General features: G+C 42.3%; 1 long non-coding RNA gene across 1 annotated transcript in view; it reads right to left on the reverse strand.

The window, feature by feature from the left end:
• Positions 1-21,648, reverse strand: part of LOC137220711 (uncharacterized) — a 583,372-nt gene that overhangs the window by 21,550 nt on the left and 540,174 nt on the right. The window lies entirely within an intron of this gene.

Consider the following 21,648-nt stretch of genomic DNA (forward strand, 5'->3'; position numbering starts at 1 on the left):
AATAGAAAACTTATGTTAATGTAGACTGTGGGGATGGAAATGGTTTTGGTTCTCAGTAGATTTCTTAAGTTTTTTTCCCCCTCAGGTTGCTATCTACCTTTTTGCCCACTATTACCACATTCACAAAAGCCAATGTATAAGATGCCAAACTTATATATTGTGCTGTGTCTCCAGCACAGACTCTGGAGTTACTGTTTCATTCTGGTTTCACCACATTACTTGCGACCTGGGCAAGCAACACACACTTGTCAAACCTCAGTTTCTCCGTCAATATACTGAAGTCAGTAACAGTATCTCCCCATCAGGTTGTGGTGGAGTTTGAATGAAATAATACATGTCTGGTGCTCTGAACATAATATGCACTCAAAGGGTATGAACCAATTATGTAAAACTATGAAAAAAATGCCATAGCAACAGCGTACCTATGCTTGGACCATCATGTTTTTGAGGACCTCCTTCATTCTCTTTTCCATAAGCTCTAAGAAAAGACTGGGTTGAAAAAGAAACTGAAACGCCCTCTCTGCATCCTAGAAATGTCATGGAGTGAGAGTGGCTAACTGTTCTAAGTTCCTCTACTCATGTTCTTAACGGAGCATGCTCTTTGGTCACCACTAACATGTGTGGGGTGACTTAGGCTATATTTTAGTAATGTCACTGCTGTGAAAGTTGGTGAACAATAGGAGTACCATGGCACTAGCTTGTGGTGGGTCAAAAGCTACTTTCCTGAAACTTATCCACTGGAATGTTCATCTAATCTATTTCCCATGGGTCATTTTAAAGACAATACCTTGCTTTAATAGCCATGACCTTGAATCCATTACACTGTGGAATTCTCCTTTTTGCTCTCTCCTAATTCTAATAACAGGTCATATACTACAGGCACTGATCTAGGTACTTATAGTTTTCTCATTTAATCTTCACTTATAAGGTAAATACTGTAATGAGAAATCTGATACTCATAGAGTCAGAGTAACTTGTTGCAGAGACCTGGCTGATACATGAGCAGAGGCAGGATTTAAGCCTCCGTTAGGCTCCGAAGTTGACGATTCTCCTACTGCGGCATGATGCCACTACATGTCTATTTCTCAAAATAAGAACAAACTGAAAAGCCCAAAGCTAACACATCAAACATATCCTCGTCATGGTTTTACAAAGCCTGAGTCCATGTATAGTATTTGACCACATGGACTGGAATTTTCTGGAATATTGGCAAGGAAGAGACAACCTTGCAAAGTGGCAGATCTAATCTGATCACAGGATGACTGAAATAACTGAACACCAACCTCAGGTAACCACAGCCATGGATGGGATTAAGAGGGAAAAAAAATAAAAACTCTACACACCACCCAGTACCCCAAAGCATTTTGAGGACTACAGACATGCATTTGGCAAAGAAGTATTTCAACAGCATAGTTTATCAACAGAATGGTAACAGGCTGAGGGAATTTCACTGGATAGCACTGTGACTGGGGAGTGACATTGGAATTAAATGTCTTCAAGAAAAATGTCTTCAAGAGTAGGTTTTCTGGGATAGTGTCCTTGTTTTATGGTGGTGGTGACGTTACTGTTTTCAGAAGAGGTGATTCAGTAAATGGACAACTAAATGCAATTCAAGTTTAGATCTCTGTGTAAGTTTTTTTTTTTTTTTAAACATGGATCAGAATTCTTCATTTTCTAACACAGCATTGTAAATCAACTGTACTTCAATTTAAAAAATTAAATGAAAAAAAAAGATATTTTCACCTCTGCTTTAGTGCTACCTGTGTGATTCTGAGCAAGTAAACTGATTTCTCTGGGCCTCAATTTCCTTTTCTATAACAAAGAGGGATCCATGAAGTCCCTTCCGGCTCGAGTCAAAAAGATGTTATTAACTGACTACTGCCCTCTACAGGCAACTAGCTCAGCAGTCTGAGAATTCATAAAGGGGATGTTGGCAAAATTCTCCGGGATATTTAATGTTATAACTTAGTTTCCCACAGAATATCTTGTTATTCAATGAACCATGGTTGTGAAGCAATTAAAATGTTAGATTTTGTCTAGACCTCACTTTATAGATAAAGAATATGAGGACTCCCATGGCTGTGAACTTTCCCAGTTCCTTAGGCGTAAGGCTTGAACGCAAGTCTCTTGATAATCGGTTCAATAGCATCCAATAAGTGACCCTTCCAGTCTTTTGCAGTTGTCTTCAAAATACTCTTCCTTCTCCTTGTCCGACAGCACTGGAACTCAGCATTTCCTAAAATTTCTGTGAACTTACTACCCTTAGGAGTTGATGAACTGTGGATATTTCCATTAGAGCAGTAAACGGTTGCTTCAGTGTTGACTGGTGAGCACCTGGTTGTCAGGTTGCTTTCTTGCAACCTTCCCTGCTCCTCATGGGGAGGTCGTTTACTGACATTGCCGGGAGAAAATGTATGCGTGCTCAATATCTGATTGATTCCCTTTCAGTTCCAGGACTGTTAAAATTTTTAATCCTTCACGCTGAGACCTACTTAGAAGTTGGGACACACTATTCATTTCCAAGGTGGAGGACACAGAAAAAATTTCCTGGACAGCTTTCAGTGAAAATCTGAGTCAGTTTAAGCCTACTTGAAACAGTTTAAAAATTCATTCATGTTTTAATTTTTATTATTACAAAAAGCAGCATTTGTGCCTTGCAGAAAGTTATAAATTAAGATTAAAAAAATAAGAAAATGATAGCACCGTATTCTTACCACCCATAGATTACCACTGTTAACACACCTGTGTGTAGATCCTGAAAGCTTTTTCCATGCATATATAAATATACATATACATATTTTTACCAAAATGAGACGGTGTGCTGTTTGTAACCTGCTTTCTTTAGTTAATAATCTCCATCTTTCCTTGTCAATAAATTTTTTTCTTGTCTAAAACCCAACCTGTATTCAAATTTCCCCTCCTTGTCCCCAAAATGTCCTTTACAGTGGTTTATCCAAACCAAACTCAAACCTAGGACCCTGCATTGCACCTATTTATTATGTCCCTTAAGATTCTTTAATCTAGTGTTGCTTCCTCCCTCTCTTTATTATTATTATTTTTTATCAAACACCTTGTTGAAGAGAACAAGGAAGGCTGAGGTTTTGTATGTTTTTCTTTTCTTTCATATTTTATTCTGTACATAAACCAGATTTTTAGGAAATTGCCCAACTTTCTGCTTTATCTTCACCTAAAGAGATACTGCCTTAATGGTATAACAGATGGTCAACAGCTTAAAAATACAGCTTTTAGTCTAAAATGAAATCTGTAAACCTGATCAAACATCTCTGTTTTTCTTGAATTTCTCTTTCCCACCCTATCTCCCAGTACCCAGAACAAAGGAAAATTATTCAAAATGATCTCAGGCCCTTTGATAAGCTATAGTGATGAACAAAACAGGCATGATCCCACATGGAGCATACAGTCTATTGGGGGACTTAGATTTGAAATTAATCATTAACATTAAATGCTTAATTAAATGATGACAAATACAAATACTGAGAAGGAAAAGTATAGAATACAAGGTGTTGGGGTGTGAGAGATAGCTCATGGAAGTATGTTAGGGAAGCCTTCTCCTGAGGAATGAACTTTAAATCAGTTAGTTGAGGGGAGACCAGGGGGAAGACTGCTTCAGGCACGGGGAATGGCATTTGCAAAGGTGATGAGATTTAGCAGTAGTGCCTAACATCGCTGGGATGAAGAGAATATAAGAGGGAAAATGGAATGAGATGAACCTGGAAAGTTAGACAGGGACCAGCCCATTCAGAGGCCACAGGCCATGTGAGTCATTTGGGGACTTAATTATCTAGGCAAGAGGAAGCAGTAAGGAGCTCGAAGTAGAAGAGACACAGAGTCAGATTTAGGTTTTATTAAGATCTTGCTGACCATTGTGTAGAGAGCAGATTGAAGAAACAGAAGGGGATACAAGGAATCAGTTAGAATGCCACTGTGATTGTCCAGCTGAGAGATAATGGTTTGGCCTAGAGTGATGGTTGGAATAAATCAAAGAAGAGTGATTTTAGAGATATTTAGCTAACTAGGAAGTGGAATCAAAAAAACTGAGGGACTGATTGGATGGGGAGGGGTGTGAGGGGGTGAGGGAAGGGGAGGCACTAAAGATAATAGAACGGTTTCTGTACAGGTGATTGCAACCCAATTCAAACTAGCTTAAGCCTAAAAGGAAATTGATTGATTCAGGTGCAGAAAAAGTCCTGGGAGTAGCTCAGATGCTTCAGGCATGGCTGGATCCAGGAGTTCAGATGATGCCTCACAGAGTAGATCTCTTTCTGATTCTTTATCTGCTGCTTTGGCTTCACCCTCTCTCTGAAAAGCTCTTTCCACATGCTGGCAGCTCCAGGTTCACATCCTCACAGAGTAGCAACTCCAGCAGAAGAGAACTTCTCACTGTTTTCAGGAAATATTCTAGAATTGAGTTTCATTGGTTAGTCCTGGGTATCATGTTCACTCCTGGGGCTGAAAGGCAGAATCTGTCCCTCTGAAGCAAATAGATGCAGAGTGGGAAAGGAAATTTGAGGAGCTGTTACCAGTGCAATGGTGAATGACTGCTAAGCAGGCGAGAATGACAGTACTTATTACGGGTAACAACTAGGATTTTTACAGGCACAACTGAGTGGATGGTGGGGTCATTTGCTGGAGGAAGAGTATAATGTCAAGGAGAAAGATCACAAGTTCAAATTTGCACCATGTTCTTTTTGAAGTCTATTAAGCTTATCCATGCAGACGTCATGCAGACAGATGGATACATGTGTCTGAAGTTCAGTAGAAAGTTCTTGGCAGTAGGTCAAGGTTTGGGAGTTATCTGTGTACAGAGTATGGATGAGATCACCTGAGGAGTGTGTCAAATGAGAAGAAATTTAATAGCTGAGTAGAAGAAGATAAGGTGGCTACAGAGCAGAGTGAAAAAGAAGGGCTGGTCAGCCAATTAAAAGCAAACCTAGTGCAAATGATGCCATAAAGTCCAGAATGTTTCCTGAAGGTAAGTATGGAATGTCTAACTGTGTGTCATACGTCTGAGAGATAAGATCAGATGAGGAAGTGTCCATCAAACATAGCAACATGGAGATCGTGGGTTAGTGGAACAGGTTTAGATAGAGTAATAGGGAAGGAAGCCAGGTTTGGTAAGAGGTTGAAGAGTGAATAAGAGTTTAAAAGATGGTAAAGATGAGAAGTTCACTATGAATGGGTGGAGACTGACAAAATAATGGCTAGAGTAGGAGATGGAAGTCTAAGGAAGGATTTTTGTTTTGTCTTACTTTTTGATAGAGGCTTGAACCTGTTGAGGAAGAATTTGGAAATACACAAGCTGAAAGACAGAGGAACATGGGATCCAGAGCACAGTGGATGAAGAGACCTTATAACAGAGAAGGACCAACTCCTTCACTGTAATTGGAAGGGTAAAAAAAAACAACAACAACAAATGCTGTTGCAGGAACATATGTGGATCCCATGGCCAGAAACTGAAGCCATTTCTATATGAAATCTATTGTCCCTGTGAAGTAAGAAGTCATCTCCTTTAAGTGAGGGAGGGATCTGAAGTGTAAAGAGTAGAAAGACTTGAAACAGAGTTCAGGAAAACAAACTGGAGATAGAGCAGGATCTCAGGGCAGAGCCTGAACTTGCCTTCACCTGGCCGATGGGTGATTTCCCCCAGCAGTTCTTGGCAGCCCAAGTACTGAACCTGAGGTGAACAGTTGGCCAGTGGATGTGATGGAGGAGGAGTAAAAAGGAATGGATCGTAGAGTAAAACCCCATCATAACATGACGCATATGGTGTACAGTGGAGAGCCTTGTTATGCCTAGGTTAGTGAAATGAGAATGGGGCCACGTAGAGAACGTCTACTGAATTCACATCATCACAGGATGGGTTCTCATGGGGCTTCACGGAGTGTACAACCTAATGGATGAAGGGATGAGCCGTGGAAGCCATGTTGGGTAGGGAAGGGGTGAGGAGAGGAGGGGACTGAAAACTGGGGTTGACCAGAGGTGGTCTCCGAGGCTGGAGAACATGTTTGAGAAATTCAAAGGGCTGAGCCTCAACAACACAGAGTCAGCCTTAGGAAGGAGAGAGAGTCTTGCGCCATGAAAGCACACTGACCTGGGTACTGGAAGGTCCCAGCTCCATCACTCATTAGTCACTTGGCCTTGCCTCTGCTTCAGATTTCCAATTTAAAAATTGGGGATAATCGTATCTTTCCTGCTCTCCTCACTGAGCTATTGTCAGCAACCAGCTGAAGTGCTATTAAAGTGTGAGCTATATTAGAAAAGAGACCCAAAGGTCTCGTTTTTCCATTGTGGCAGAGAAGGGTGTGTGGAAAGGGAGGTGGTTACCCGAGGACTCACCGCTGCCTAGCGCTGGCCTCACATGTGTGCTGTGCTTAAGTTAGGAGAGGAAAAACAAACTTTGCATGCTCTGCCTTGAGCTGTTGCTATTTACTAAGAAGCTGTTTTTTAGCAGTGCTGTGGTTCTATTTTTTTAATTGTCTGTCTTTACTCCATAACAATCCAACCTTCCTGGATCATTCACACATGTTAAAACACTAGATCACGGCCCGCCGGCTGTGGACTGATGCTTCAGAGTGATACTGTAGAGGAGAAGGTAACCCAGTCTCTCTCCAGCGTAGGCTCGATAGTTTTGACCCTTTATCCCCATTCTTCTCTCTCCATTCTCATTTTCCCATTAATCCCCAACTCTGGGAAAAACCAAACCAAACCCGCTTCTTCTTGCAGTTGTCTCTATGGCACCCCTACTCACCCCGTTGATCAAGCCCAAAACTTCGGAGTCATTCTTGATTCCTGCCTTTCCCTGATATCCAGTTTATTGACGGGTCTGATTGAGTCTAACGCCAAGAAAACTCCACTTTCATGATCTTTACCACCAATGTCACAGTCCAGCAGCCGTCAGCTCTCCCGGGGACAACAATGCTAACCTCTTACCTGGGCTCCCTGCTTCCATGTTTGCCTGCCTGTAGTCTATTCTCCCCACAATCTAGAGCCACATTTTTCAACGCCCAAGTCCGACGTCACCTAGAATAAAATCTGCCCTCCTCCTCTACTTTGCTCAGACCACCCTAGCCCTCCTTTGAGTCCTTGAACTTGCCAAGCTTGTTTTAGCTTTTGTTCCTTTGCCACAGCTGTTCTCTTGCCTTGGAATGTTGTTCTCCCTGATCCTCACATGGCTGGTTCTTTCTTGTTATTCAGATCTCAGATTGCCACCTCTCCAGACAGTCCTTCCCTGCCCACCCAGCCAAAAGTAGGATAAATGATTTCATCTAACAGAAACATATCCAGCCTTTTCCCTGTTCTTTCTTGCTTATTCCTCTTTTCCTTTTTCACCCTTAAAAAGGTCCCTTTCATCTATCTCTTAATTTAGCCTATAGTTTATAATAAACATCACTGAGAACTCCCTAAGTACCACCTGTGTGACTAAATTAGTGAACATTGCCTTGGGGAACAAAGAGATGCCTCCCTCCCCCCTTTTTTTCTCTCTTCATCCCTCCTTCCTTCCTTCTCTCCCTTCTTCCTTCCCTCTCTCCCTTCCTCCCTTCCTTTACATCATTAACTCACAGGCTCCCATGATATATCAGAGTCATATTTCTAATATAAAGGCAGCTATGGTATAAAGACTCAGGCTAAATTCTATTTTCCTCCTATTTATTTGTTTCTGAACCTCAGTTTTCTTATATTTGAAGTGGCAATAAAAAGTATTATTTCACAGGTTGTTGTTGAGTGAGATGGTGAGTGTATCAGTTATCTACTGCCACAGTAATGCTGTGTAACAAATTACCTCATACCTTATTGGCTTAAAACAGCAATTTATTTTTTTCTCATTCCTCTATGAATGAGCTGGGCAGCTTTGCTGATCTGGCCTGGGCTCATGCACATATCTGCAATCAGCTGTCCACTCTCATGGGGCTAGCTGGTCTGGGATGGGCTTCAGCTGGGGTAACTCATCTCTGTCCCATATGGTCTCCTGTCTCCCAGCAGGCTAGTCTAGGCTTGTGTTTCTGGTGGCAGCAAGGTTCCAAGAGAGAAATCAGAAACCACATTTCAAGTTTCTGCTTGCATCAAATTTGCTACTATCCCATTGTCCAAAGAAGCCACATGGTCAAGCTCAATGTCAGAGGGCATGCATATAGGGAGGTATGAAAATCCCATGGCTGATAATGCAATTAATCCACCACAATGAGATCAAATCATGATGACGTAGAGCCTTCTCCTCTGGGAAGCCTCCCTGACTTCCCTCAGCAGACTTGCACACTCTTTTTGATATGCTTCTAGTGTAGAAATTACTCATGCATATGTACTGAATCCCGAACATTCTCTAGACTGGAGGTGCTGAGGTGCTGCACACTCAGCAGTGAATGTAACAAAGTCCATTACACTGTAGTGGTGGAGGACAGAGAGTGAATAATTATAAACACATGAAAATACACATAATTCCACATACTGATATATGCTTTAAAAGTATTGTTTTGTAGCTCTTTATGAGCATGTCAGTCTCCCCCAGTATGCTGCAATCTCCCTGAGGACAGGGATCAAGTCTCTTCATCTTTGCGTCTCCAGTCCCTAGCACGGTGCCTGGCCCAACAGGTGCTCAATAAATAATGAAACTGCAAGTGGGCAAGAGAGCCCTGCAGAAAGAATCGCCCATAGAAGGCATGGTCATGAGAGGTGTGAAGCCAAGAACCTTGTCATGGCAGTAGCTGTGCATTCTCAGGTGCGTATTTCATTTGATTCTTATGTATTCCCATGAGAAGACACAGGACTGAGTTTTCTCCCTGACACTCTTCTCTCTAGATAAGTTTCCATAGAGACTCTCCTAACACGGATGTCTATTACTCAGCAGTGATTCTGACCAAGGGCTCTGGCATCATTTGCCTCATTTTGCTTCTCTCCTAATCCAAAGAAACCTTTGCTCCCCACTTCTCAGCACTTATATGTCTCATCACAGATGACTGTGGTGGCAAAGTCAGAGAGGACAAGGGCTACAGGGACTTGGGTGCTTGCCTCTTCCGTTTGGGATTGTGAAGGCAGAAGTCAATTACTTTGAGCAGAAAGGCTCCACATTATCCCACCTCTCTCAATCTGAAGAGAGAGAGACTTGGACTACAACTTACAAGTTTTGCCATTAATCATTAGAGTCCCTCTTCAACTGACTTGGTTCTAGACCCTCTATTTATATGTTATTCAGAGCCTCTTTCTGAAGACTAACGTGCCTCCCTGAAGACACTGGTTGGCTGAAAAAGTACTGACGTGGCTACTTGACAGGTTTTTAACTGCTCAGCCACTGAAACATCCTTTTAAGGTGTTCTCATAGCATGCATCTTGGCAGAAGGCAGAACCTGCCTCCCACTCTAGAAACTGAAGAGTCCAATTCTAGTTTTCTTTCTGCTCACTGGCAGGGGTGGTGTGTGCATGAGACCAAGTCCAGCCAAATGCTTCCAGCTGGGGCAGTGGAGCATTCCTCCCTCAGTGATCTAGGTAGCAGGGGTAATAGCACCAGAAGGAAACAGAGTCCTATAAGTAGTATCGAGTGGGGCTATCTGTTTGGGGTCAAATTATGTCTCCCCCCTCATTCTTATGTTGATTGTTTTATCCCAAGTATCTCAGAACGTGACCTTGTTTGGAGATAGGGTCTTTGCAGAGGTCATCAAGTTAGAGTGAGGTCATTAGGGTGGGCACTAATCCAAAATGACTGATGTTCTTATAAAAAGGAGCAATTTGGACAGAGAGATATGCAAAGAAGGAAGACAATGTGAAGAGAAATACAGGGAGAATGCCATTTGAACATGAAGAAGGCCATCTATAAGCCAAAGAGAGAGGCCTGGAACAGATCCTTCCCTCACAGCCCTCAGAAGGAACCAGCCCTGCAGACACTTCAATCTTGGCCTTCTAGACTCCAGAACTGTAAGACAATAAACTTCTGTTGTTTAAGCCACCCAGTCTGTGGTCCTTAGTTATGCTAGCCTTAGCAAACCAATACACCATCCCGATCAGAAAATTCCTGTAGCACTGTTTTGGCTCTGGTCCTAGCCTCTTTATTTTCTTGGTTCTCCATCTTCCAGGTTTTTCTGAATCAATTAAATATGTCTTCAAGAAACTTTTTAAAATTAAAACTCAGCCAAAGTTTGTTGTTTCCAACTAATACAAATACCATGTACTGAAGAGTTTTCCCTCCATAATGGACTCTGGGTTCATTTTTCTTCCTCTCTCTTAAAGAAACAGTTCCTGCTTCTGAGCTCCGTGGTCCAGCCAAAGCTTTGTAGGATTGGCATATCTGCCCTTCCTTTGTGGTCAGTGGGCTTTTAACAGATCTATCCCCACTCTTCCCTACCTTCTGATAACACAAGTGCACTTTTCTTATATGACTCTTCTTAAGGTTGGCTGATTTGTTGACCCTCTTAAAACAAGCAGGATCAGAATACTATTCAAGTCATACTACAGAGGGAGAGATGCGTCCTCTGAAACATGGCATATTCTGTAAATATCAGTAGGCTATCCCCAGCCGCAGCCCCTCAGAGGTACATCCCAATTTTATTCCTGCTCTAGAGTGTGTTATGAGTAAGTGCTCTGTTGTCTTTACTTTGGGTTTAGTCACATTAACAGCATAACTTGAACGCTTGGCTTGATAATACACTTTGATACAACATCCAGATTAAATCTACAGTAATAGTGTTCCATTCCTCATAAATATATGACACTGAGACTATGTAACAAGTGGTTGCGTGAAACTGCCTTATCTTATCAAAGGTTTGCACAAGATCAAAATGCTGGTGAATCGAACATTTATTTTCTTGGTTTTACTCTGATATTTCACAGTTCAAGAGATAAAGGAAAAAAACAAAAAAAAACACCTACAATAGAAGTATATTATTCAGCCCAGGCACTCTTATTTCAAGTTCAAAGCAGAGAAGAGGGAAAGAGGAAAAGGCCAACAGAGTATGATACCAGTTTTTGCCCCTACTTCTATTTCCTAAGAAAAGAAGCAGTGGATTCACTTTTGTTAGGGAATAACGATGTGCTCGACATAATGCTGACTACTTCACAAATATCATCCAATTTAGTTCTTGCAACCACTCTCCAAAATCACCGCTATCATTGTTATTCTCATTTTATAGATGCTACTACACATGGAAAGCAGAACATGTTTTCAGCAACCCCTAAGAAAGCCCAGAAGTAATAGTGGTCCCTTTGCTCCAACGGAGTAGCTGGGAATAAACAGCACAGGAAAGTCAAGTTGCTCCTCTGAGAAGTCAACAATGCTGACTGCACCATCACCTCTCATAACTCTCTTCTTTCAACTCATCCCTGACAACATGGGTAGACCCATTGTCCAAGGGTCCTGCCTGTTCAACATCTAGGATTTGATTTGTTGTGTCCATTTTGAGTGTCCAGGCATTTTGTTTCTTTTCTACTCTCCTTCTCTCTGACTACCTCTTCTATAGTTTATAGTGGAGAGTTTGGTGTATATTCTATAGTTATTGATGGTTATGGCTCCTTGTTCTCCCTGGAGCAAAAGATAGTATGGATGGCAGGTAAGGCAAATAGTTATTTTCTTCCTTTCACCCTTGTTCCCTCCCACTAATAATGATCTAATGGAGTGATCTTGGACAAGTCAATTAACCTCTTGAAACCTTGGTGATTTCATTTTTAGAGTAGAGATGAAGGTACCTTGTGTGTCTGATGGCATGAGCATGACCCAGACCATCTCTTGAGCCTCTCCTTTTTCCATACCAGGAGCTATTGGTCATAGCAAGTATACTCTCTCTCTCTTATGACATGAATAATTAATTGCTAATCCAATCACATGCCTTAAATAGGGACATCTTATAGTGAGCATTCTTCTGATTGGCAGTTACAATTGTTCAATAGCACCAAACTTGGGGCGGTAGGGATCAGACATCCCTGACTGCAGGTTCACTCTGCACGTGTCACTGGTCACAGTCACCCAAATGCTGTATTTTAAAATTAGTTTCTCAAATCTTTTAAATTTCAAAATTACATAGGGAAAAGGTTTTGCTTTATAGCACCACTAACACCAGGGCACAAAGCACACTTTGACCTAGAAGGGAAGGGCAAAGTCATTTGGGAAGTGAAGTTTGACCTGCTCTCATTCATTTTTTTATCAAGCTCCTCTATATTGGAAATTCCAAAACCATCATGGGATATTCTCTAGGAAATATTCATGGTTGAGATATTTGAACTTACTGTTGAATACATGGAACAGAAGTTATACTTGGCTTCTCTGTTGCTGGGGTATAGTAATAGTCCTCCCACTGGGGGCACTTGTTTGGAGCATGGATTTGAGACTGTGAACCTGAAAGGGGTCTCTGGTGGATGTGAGAGGCTGCTACATCTTGGTGAATGCTGTAAGTTCCCATAGTGCAGGCTGAAGACTTTTACTTTCTTTCTTTCCATGGAAAAGAGGAGGCGGAGTCAAATGACAGATGAATACTTCTCTATGTAGCAAGGGGAATAATCTACTGCTACAGTGACAGCTCTTTTATTAGACCTTCTTTCCTTTTGGAGAAATAGAGGAGCTCTAGGTCTTGCATGGTGGTGACAACCAAAAATATAAGCCTCCAGTGATGCCAAGTTTCCTAGTGAGAAGCTGTTAGTCTCTCTTAAAGAAGATGATGGTAGTGATAGCAGTAGGATTACCGATAACCACAGCAATAATATATACTTAACATGAGTGAGGCATGTATTATGGTCCATGAATCTTTAAATGCTTTATGTGTGTTAACTAATATCATTCTCACAATAACCATATCAGTTAGATGCAATTATTATCTACATTGAACAACTCTGAAAAGTGATGCACAGAGACCTTCCCCAAGGTCACACAAATCCTGGTAGAATCAGGAATTGAACCCAGGAAGCCTGGTCTGAAGCCCACATGTTTTAACTACTACACAGAAGACCAACGGTCTCCACCTCCCCCGGGATCTCCACAGTGCCATCTCTGAGCCGCCACTCTCAACGGTAGCTCCGAGGGTAATTCCTGCCAGGCTTACTGACCTCGCTGCTAGTGGCTCCTCTCCTGGGACACAGTCCTGTACCAGGGACCACACTCAGCAGATGCTCCACTGGGGAAGTTTCTGTCATTGGAAGTGGCTTCCATCACTACTTCTTGTCATGGCTGCTGCCAATGAGTGGTGGTTTGGGGCATCCACTCCTGCCAACATCATTTTTAGGGCCCTCTTTGTGTCTGCTGCTCCTATGACAATATCCAGCTGCCTCAGTCCTTGTTAGCAGCACCTCTAAACTGTAGCTTACTGAAGCTTCAGTGCCACACAGCTCTTTCAAGGCACTTACCTGAGTAGTACATTAGCTTAAATACGGCATCGAGGAAGCAAGTTTACTTACCCCTCCATCTCCCTTTTTTTCTTTGAGGCATAGCACTGGTCCACCTGGCTTATCAGACCCAGTAATTAGACCTGTATATTATACTTGTATAGCTGTGTGTCTATTCCTTTCGGATTTACAAAGTTGTTTTTAAAATTCATTATCTCATCTAATCTTTTCACTCACCCTGTGAGACTATCATGTGCTCCATTTTAGAGATGACAAAGTTGAGGCTCAGAAAGCTTTCATGTCTTTCCTAAGATTTTATACTAAAGCCAAGAGTAAATCTAACCTTAGAGTGTTAATATCACCACACCATTACCAAGGCTATTATCAGTCCTTTAACTCTTTGACTTCATGGGCAAAATAGTATCTTGTTGTTTTAATTTATTGTACTTTGATGATCCCTGAGGCTATTTTCTACTTCTTTCTTGCCAACTGCCTATGCCAATTTTTTTTTTTTCTTTTGGAGGGGTATCTTTTCTGAATTGACTAATAAGAATTCTTGCTATCAGGGAGATACTGATTCTTTATCATGTTTGTCCTGTGCCTTTAACTTTTATATTTTTAGGATGTACAGAAATATAAAACTGTTAGGTTGTCAAATTTATCCACCTATTTCTTCATAGTTTCTGTCTTGGAAAAGGCTTCTCAATCCAAAATTATATCCATGTTATTTCTACTTAGTTTGTAGTTTTACTTTTCTATTTAATTTTTTAGTCCATCTGGAATGTATTTAAGTATATAATGTGAGTTAAGGGTTCAACTTGACATTTTTCAGATGAACAAATAGTGATCCCAGCACTATTTATTAAATAATGTGTTCATCACATATTTGACCTTCATCACATATTAAGCACAGCATCTAATGCCTTGTCACCTGTTCCTCTCTAGATAGAAGAGCCATGATTCTGGGCCCTAAATCAGACTGCACAGACTGAAAAAAGATGCTTCCTTCAATTATAAATGTGGTGTGTGTGTGTGTGTGTGTGTGTGTGTGTGTGTGTGTGTGTGTGTGTGTGTGTGTGTGTATTTCAGGACTGGTTCTCAGTATCCTAGGGTTCTCCAAACTAGAGAGACATTTTCTACCTGTGACTTGTGTTAGCGAATACCTAGAATCTGAGGTTGATTTAGTGGCTGTTCCCATTCAGAGAACTCTTCCTTATTTAAGAAAAGTTTTGCTCCATTTAACACAGGGTTTTGGGGAGAAGATTTTGCAACCCTCATTTCCTTTTAAGGTTTCAAATCATAAGAAAATGTGGAAATACATGACAGCTCAAGACCTAAGCTACTGCATGTGTAGAAACAGAACATCAGTCTGGGGAGTCAGAGACCAAACGTACTGGTCTTTTAAATCCCTGTGAAATACCCTTGTCTGTGCTATTTATGGTCTGTTCAAGCACTGAAAATCACAAAATGTTACCCCTGAAATGGATCCTAGAATCTTCTAGTCCATCCTCCTTGTTTTCACAGATGTGGAAACTGAGACCCAGAGAGCTTACATGACCTGCTCAATAGGTCAGAACATGGGTTAAAAGAGGGGGTCTCAATGCATTACACTCTGCCCCCACCCCTTTGCTTAACAGCTCAGAGTTAATTAAATCAAGCAATTCAACTGACCAAAATTGTATTGACATCTAAAACTCAAGTCAGGACACAGGCTGAAAGTTCTTCAAATTTCAAGAACTGTTCAAATTTGAACAGTTCTTCAAATTAATCCATTTAAATACATCTTGGATTGAGAAAATATATACTGTAAATAGCTATGAGTAAACACTCTCCCTGCTTTCTTTCTCTTTCTGTTTCACCTCTCTCCTCTCTCTCTTCTTCCTTCCTCCCTATCTTCCCCCTTGCTCTGAAATTTCTCCTGCCAGAAATAAAGTTCGCTGCACAGGCATCTTATTGGAGCCCTCACGGTACATTTGGCTGTAATGATCGTGCCTCTCCGATGCAGGACGCAATTATTCTGCTGCCTCTTCTACCAAGCTGTGGTTATAGGTCCCAGAATTCAGGCAGGAGTAAGGCAAAGTGAAGTGGGTTAAAGCAAAAAGGACCAGGGCATGCTTATGGATGCATGCATAGTCCAACCCATCTACCCAGGACCTCAGACAAGTGAGATTCAAAGTCCTCTTCTGGCACACGCAGTAGTCACCTTTGAAAAGGAAGGCAATGATGACTTCATTCACTCAGACAGAAAAGGGGACCAATGGGACTCTTAGTGCACAGAACTGGATGAATTTGAATGCTTGGTTCGCGTACTCTTTCCTGTTGGTTCTTGAATGATCTACTTTTATGTGCCTAGCTAATTCTTTACGCAGTTATTTTTAACAGGGTGCTGAGTACCCAGAACTGGCCACTCAAGACAAAATCTCAGACGCTAGTCCACACCTTGACGCTCCCCTCACCCGCAGTCACCGTCATCCAAAGTGCTGTGCTTCTCAAGGCCTTGAGTCTCTTTTGATATAGTTTTACTGCATGTACTGTATTCACGAAAATATTTTTTAAATTTTAGTTATTTTTAACATTATAAAAATGGTATTCACTGATGACTGAGATTTTCTTCAAAATAATAAAGGAGGGCCAAAGCATATAGATGAGGCAAGATCAGCCAAGATGGAAGCTGAGTGGTGGGTACGTGGAGGAAATTATAGTATTTAAAACTCGCCATATAAAAATTTCTCAAGCTATCAGGCTGTATATAATACTTTGGGACTTTTTTAAACTAAGTATTTTATTGCTAAGAATCATTCATATAGTTACTTATTTTGATTTCTGTATGATATTCCCAATTGTAAATAGATCAGTGTATTTGAAATATTTTTGAATACAAGAATTGAAGCAAAAGATTTTTTTTTTTTTTTTTGCGGTACGTGGGCCTCTCACTGTTGTGGCCTCTCCCGTTGCAGAGCACAGGCTCCGGACGCGCAGGCTCAGCAGCCATGGCTCACGGGCCCAGCCGCTCCGCGGCATGTGGGATCCTCCCGGACCGGGGCACGAACCCGTGTCCCCTGCATCAGCAGGCGGACTCTCAACCACTGCACCACCAGGGAAGCCCAAAAGATTTTTAATTCACCTAAAAATCCAAAGTAAAAATATTTTCCTTTTTCCCCCAGACTTTGGTTATCTTGATTTTTTCCACTCTTCTCCCCAGTTCTGTCCCCTGTCTCCCAGATCTCCTCTGCCACCTCCCAGTGTTCCATGAAGTGGATCCAGCTCACCGTGATCTCGGATCAGAACCTTGATGTTTCAACTTGACTCCAATTGGATTGGTTCTTAGTTACCATACAGAGCTTGGCTTCTTGGAGATGTTGCCTCCAAGTACTTTCTCCCTTCCCTGTCTCGGGCAGTGGAGGACCCAGAAGAGCTCTAAGGGAGGGTTGGGAGGGTGTTCTCAAATCTCTGCGGTAGCATTGCCCCTTCTGCTACAAATAGCCTCACTCTTCCAAGACCCATCTCTGAGGGCTCCCTTCCCAGGAGCTGGGCCCCAGTCGGACCTAAACTTTCAGTCTTTCATGCAAAGACTGGTCTAAAGAAAATCCAGAGAAAACAGAATATGTCTCTCTCTCTCTCTTTTGCCCTACTCAATGACTTTTCCATCCTTTTAAATATTCATCCATGGAACACAGACACCACTTTCAAATGCGCTTCTAGGCTGCCTTCAGACTGGCTCGCATAGAGACTTAGCAACAACCCTCTTTCCAGGGCATCACGCTTGTTGCATGTGACCCAAAATGCTAATCATTTCCTTCATTCACCAAATATTTACTGGCTGCCTATTATGTGCCAGGCACCACAACAGGCCTTGTGTGTACAGTGGCAAAGAGGATGCAACCTCTGCTCAAAGAGCTCCCCATTCAGTAGGGGACACAGAGAAGTACATGAGCAAATGTAACAGAGGCACTTGCCAAGTCAGGGCAACATTATGACCTCCGTGGGCCCTAATACCTTTGTATTCATTGGACCCTTCCCCTATGAAAATATTAAAATTATATGCAAAAGTTCTATGCTAATATTACATATTAAAACATTTCTTGTAATTTTAAAAGAACATTTTTATGGGCTTCCCTGGTGGTGCAGTGGTTAAGAATCCGCTTGCCATTGCAGGGGACACGGGCTCGAGCCCTGGTCTGGGAAGATCCCACATGCCGCGGAGCAACTAAGCCCGTGAGCCACAACTACTGAGCCTGTGCTCTAGAGCCCGCGAGCCACAACTACTGAGCCTGCGCTCTAGAGCCTGTGCTCCGCAACAAGAGAAGCCACTTCAGTGAGAAGCCCGCGCACCGCAATGAAGAGTATCCCCCACTTGCTGCCACTAGAGAAAGCCCGGGAGCAGCAACAAAGACCCAACACAGCTGAAAATAAATAGAAATAAAATAAATAAATTTATTAAATAAATAAAAGAACATTTTTATGAGCTCTTAAAAGTGTCATGGGTCCTAGACTATCTATCTACTGTGCTTAATGGGAGACATTGGCCTTGCCTGTCATATGTATCTTCTTCTCTATTTTAGGATAACTCAGCCCCACCTCTTTATTCCTTCTATCCCTTTCTGAGAACAAGAATCTCCCATATGATGGTAATCCTACATTTGGTTTCCATCCACTGAAACTTTATATATTTGCAAAGAGTAGCAATGAAATCACATTCAAATTATTTTTTAAATTTATTTTTTACTTATTTTATTTATTTGGTTGCACCAGGTCTTAGTTGTGACAGGAAGGCTCCTTAGTTGCAGCACATGTGCTCCTTAGTTGCGGCATGCGAACTCTTAGTTGTGGCATGCATGTGGGATCTAGTTCCCTGAGCAGGGGTCGAACCCGGGCCCCTTGCATTGGGAGCGTGGAGTCTTAACCACTGCGCCACCAGGGAAGTCCCTGAATGTCTTTTTAATTTATCATGATGGCAGCCATTTATATATCTGTCAAACAGTAACAATAGCCAAAGTGTGTTGACTCCTAAGTATGTGACACTAGTCCACATTTTGCAGAAATGAAGAAACGGAAGCACTCAGAAGGGAAATAACTTGTTCAGGTCCATACGACTAGTAAGAGGCATAGCCAGGATTCGAACCTGTAAGGCTCCAGGGCCTTAGCCCCTATGTTAGTTGACCTAGGACACTATTGTATGAGACATACCATCCAGGCTATTTTCTACCCAATTTCTCATCCTTTACAAAACTGCAGACTGCCAGGAGCCCACAGTGCACAGGCTGGGAACCTATACTTAAGGCAAAAGTTCTAACTCTTTTTATAGCATGAAGCTGCCACTGGGACTCATTTACTACCTGAAATGTTTCTGTTTCAGGGAGCGTATTATGAAAATACAGGAGCCATGCTTCCCCCCATGTGCCCTAGAGCTCTCTCCTGTAGCTGTCCCTGGGCTAACTGAATGAGAAGCTGTGATTCCCCCTCCCAGTCCTCTGGACCTGCTAAAACAATTTAAAATATTTAAGTCCCCTGAACCTTTGTCCATATTCTTGAGCACTGAATTACAAAAAATACCTCCCTGGGTTGTGTCCTCACCAACAATGTAGATTCACAGAAAAGGAATTTAGGTAAAAAAGATGATGTCTTAAATTCTAGGCCCACAATGCCAGAATAATCCTTGTTTGCCAAGTAGAAATTTATGTAATCATGAGACTAAAGACACTTCTTATTTCCAAAATGTTACTGCAACCAGAATAATAGTTCTCCCTAAGTAGGTGCCAAAAGACTTTTTCCTGAGTCCTCCTAAGTGTTTTAAGTTGATAGAAAATTATCCTCTTGAAATTATACAGTCAGCTCCAGAACCATAGCTGTGCAGCATGGGAAAGGAAGACAGGAAGGAAACCTTTCAGCTGAGATGTACATCATGGGGGAAGAAAAAACATAACACCCTGACCCATATACACCATTTTCTGGTCCAGAAATGTTATTTTCTTAACAAGAACTTCAGTAGAGAATCAAAAGCAATGATAAAAAAATTATTATTATTTTTTTTCTGTCCGGAGGGACAAAGCTTGAAAGTTTGTCATACTTTTCATTCATACAGCTTGGGGCCAACAAACACGCTGTGACTGGATAATATCAAGAACAATGAATGAGGAAAATATGTGAAAGATGACCCAGAATAGTCCCTCCACAGTGGCATTTGGGTAACCAGTAACGAGCTGACAGATAAAAGATCATGTGACCGTCTCATACAACATGGTCTCCTTTCTTAAAAAGACCCCAAAAGTTATGTGTTTTTTATTTTTATTTTTTTTTTTTATAAATGTATTTATGTATTTATTTATTTATTTTTGGCTGTGTTGGGCTTTCGCTGCTGCGCGCGGGCTTTCTCTGATTGCGGCGAGCAGGGGCTACTCTTCGTTGCGGTGCGCAGGCTTCTCATTGTGGTGGCTTCTCTTTGTTGCAGAGCACGGCCTCTAGGCTCGCGGGCTTCAGTAGTTGTGGCACGTGGGCTCAGAAGTTGTGACTCGCGGGCTCTAGAGCGCAGGCTCAGTAGTTGTGACACATGGGCTTTGTTGCTCCGCGGCATATGGTACCTTCCCGTCCCAGGGACAGAACCAATGTCCCCTGCATTGGCAGGCGGATTCTTAACCACTGCGCCACCAGGGAAGTCCCAAAAAGTTATGTGTTTTTTAAACTAAGTTTAAATTCCATGGAAGTCTATCTCTAAGTCACTGGACTCTGCGTAAAGAAGTGTCTGATCACTTAGTCTGAGGTCCTGGGATGGGATTCCAGGCTCGGGCAAAGGCTTCGGTCAGGGCGTGTGGATAGGCGGATTTTCGCCTTTCAACACATAACTGTAACCTGATGCACTGTCTGAGTTTATTTTCAATCACATACACAAGGGCTTACTGTGTATAATAAGCTGTCCTCTGAACCCATTTCCAGGAAAAGATTCTCTGTGTGTGTCACCCTGCATCACTTCCTTTGCTACACAGTGACTATGAGGACACCAGGACCCAGGACCAAGTGTCAAGCGCCAATGATGGGGCGGGTGGGTGGGGGGGGTGATATTTCCGGTCCTCGTTACTGTTTGTTTTAGTGTCCCGTCCAGTCTGGTCTCAGATGCATCTTAGATGCATTACTCAGAATTTGCGGCCTTACTTCTACTTTCTCACCTGGAATGAAAACCAACACACATTTCACCGAGTCATCCCTACTTGTTAGAAAAGGAAGGAAGAAGAGAAAATTCTGTCTCACAGGTCAGGTTTCTATCTCAAGGTGGGAAAACTTGGTAATTTATACTTAAAAGTAAACAAGCTATGCCCACATTCAGCTTATGAGGTGTGTAAACATAAGACGGGCGATTCTAATTTTATTCCTGGTACTGTGTTCACCTTCTGATTCAACTCTTGTCTTTATTTTGAAGCAAATGAAGGCAGGCCCCCAATTCCACCTGAGACCCTGTAATTCCACTGGGCTTTTCAGAAGCGTTAGGGTCAACACAGGGACATGAATTTGAACACAAACTCTAGCTACAGGACTCCAACTAAAATGTGAGGCAGAGAACAGCTCCGAGATTCATGGATGTCAATTTACTTTGAGGAGAAGCTGGATAAAACTTTGAGTTTGGTCTCAAAATAGCCTGGACAATTTTAGTTTTCTGACAGCATTTGGTGGCAAGCCTGTTAAAGAACACCATCTTGAAATTTCCCATTTGTGTGCTGTAGATAGCAGATCATCTGGACACACCCAGAGCTTCAAAAGCATTAATCACCAAAGCACACCTGGCATGGAACAGAGCTACAAGGAGAGAAGGAGATAGAATTTTTATTTATTTATTTTATTTATTTATTTTTGGCTGCATTGGGTCTTCGTTGCTGCGCGTGGGCTTTCTCTAGTTGCGGCGCGCGGGCTTTCTCTAGTTGCGGCGCGCAGGCTTCTCATTGCGGTGGCTTCTCCTGTTGCAGAGCACGGGCTCTAGGCGCACGGGCTTCAGTAGTTGTGGCTCATGGGCTCTAGAGCACAGGCTCAGCAGTTGTGGAGCACGGGCTTAGTTGCTCCGCAGCAACAACTGTGGGAAAGATGTGGGATCTTTCCGGGCCAGGGATTGAACCCTTGTTCCCTTCATCGGCAGGCGGATTCCCAACCACTGCGCCACCAGGGAAGCCCGGCGATAGAATTTTAGATGGACCTCATACTTTGTGTTTTGTGCCGCTTTGATGAGATAACAACTTGCCTCATTGCTAAGCCAGAGAGGCCTTAGGGTACAGCGGTTAAGACATGGATGCTGGAGTTATGAAGACTTGATTCTGAATCCCAGCTCTGCCATGTACTGGCTGTGTGAACATT

The sequence above is a fragment of the Pseudorca crassidens genome, chromosome 3 (assembly GCF_039906515.1).
Source record: "Pseudorca crassidens isolate mPseCra1 chromosome 3, mPseCra1.hap1, whole genome shotgun sequence".
NCBI classification, from domain to species: domain Eukaryota; kingdom Metazoa; phylum Chordata; class Mammalia; order Artiodactyla; family Delphinidae; genus Pseudorca; species Pseudorca crassidens.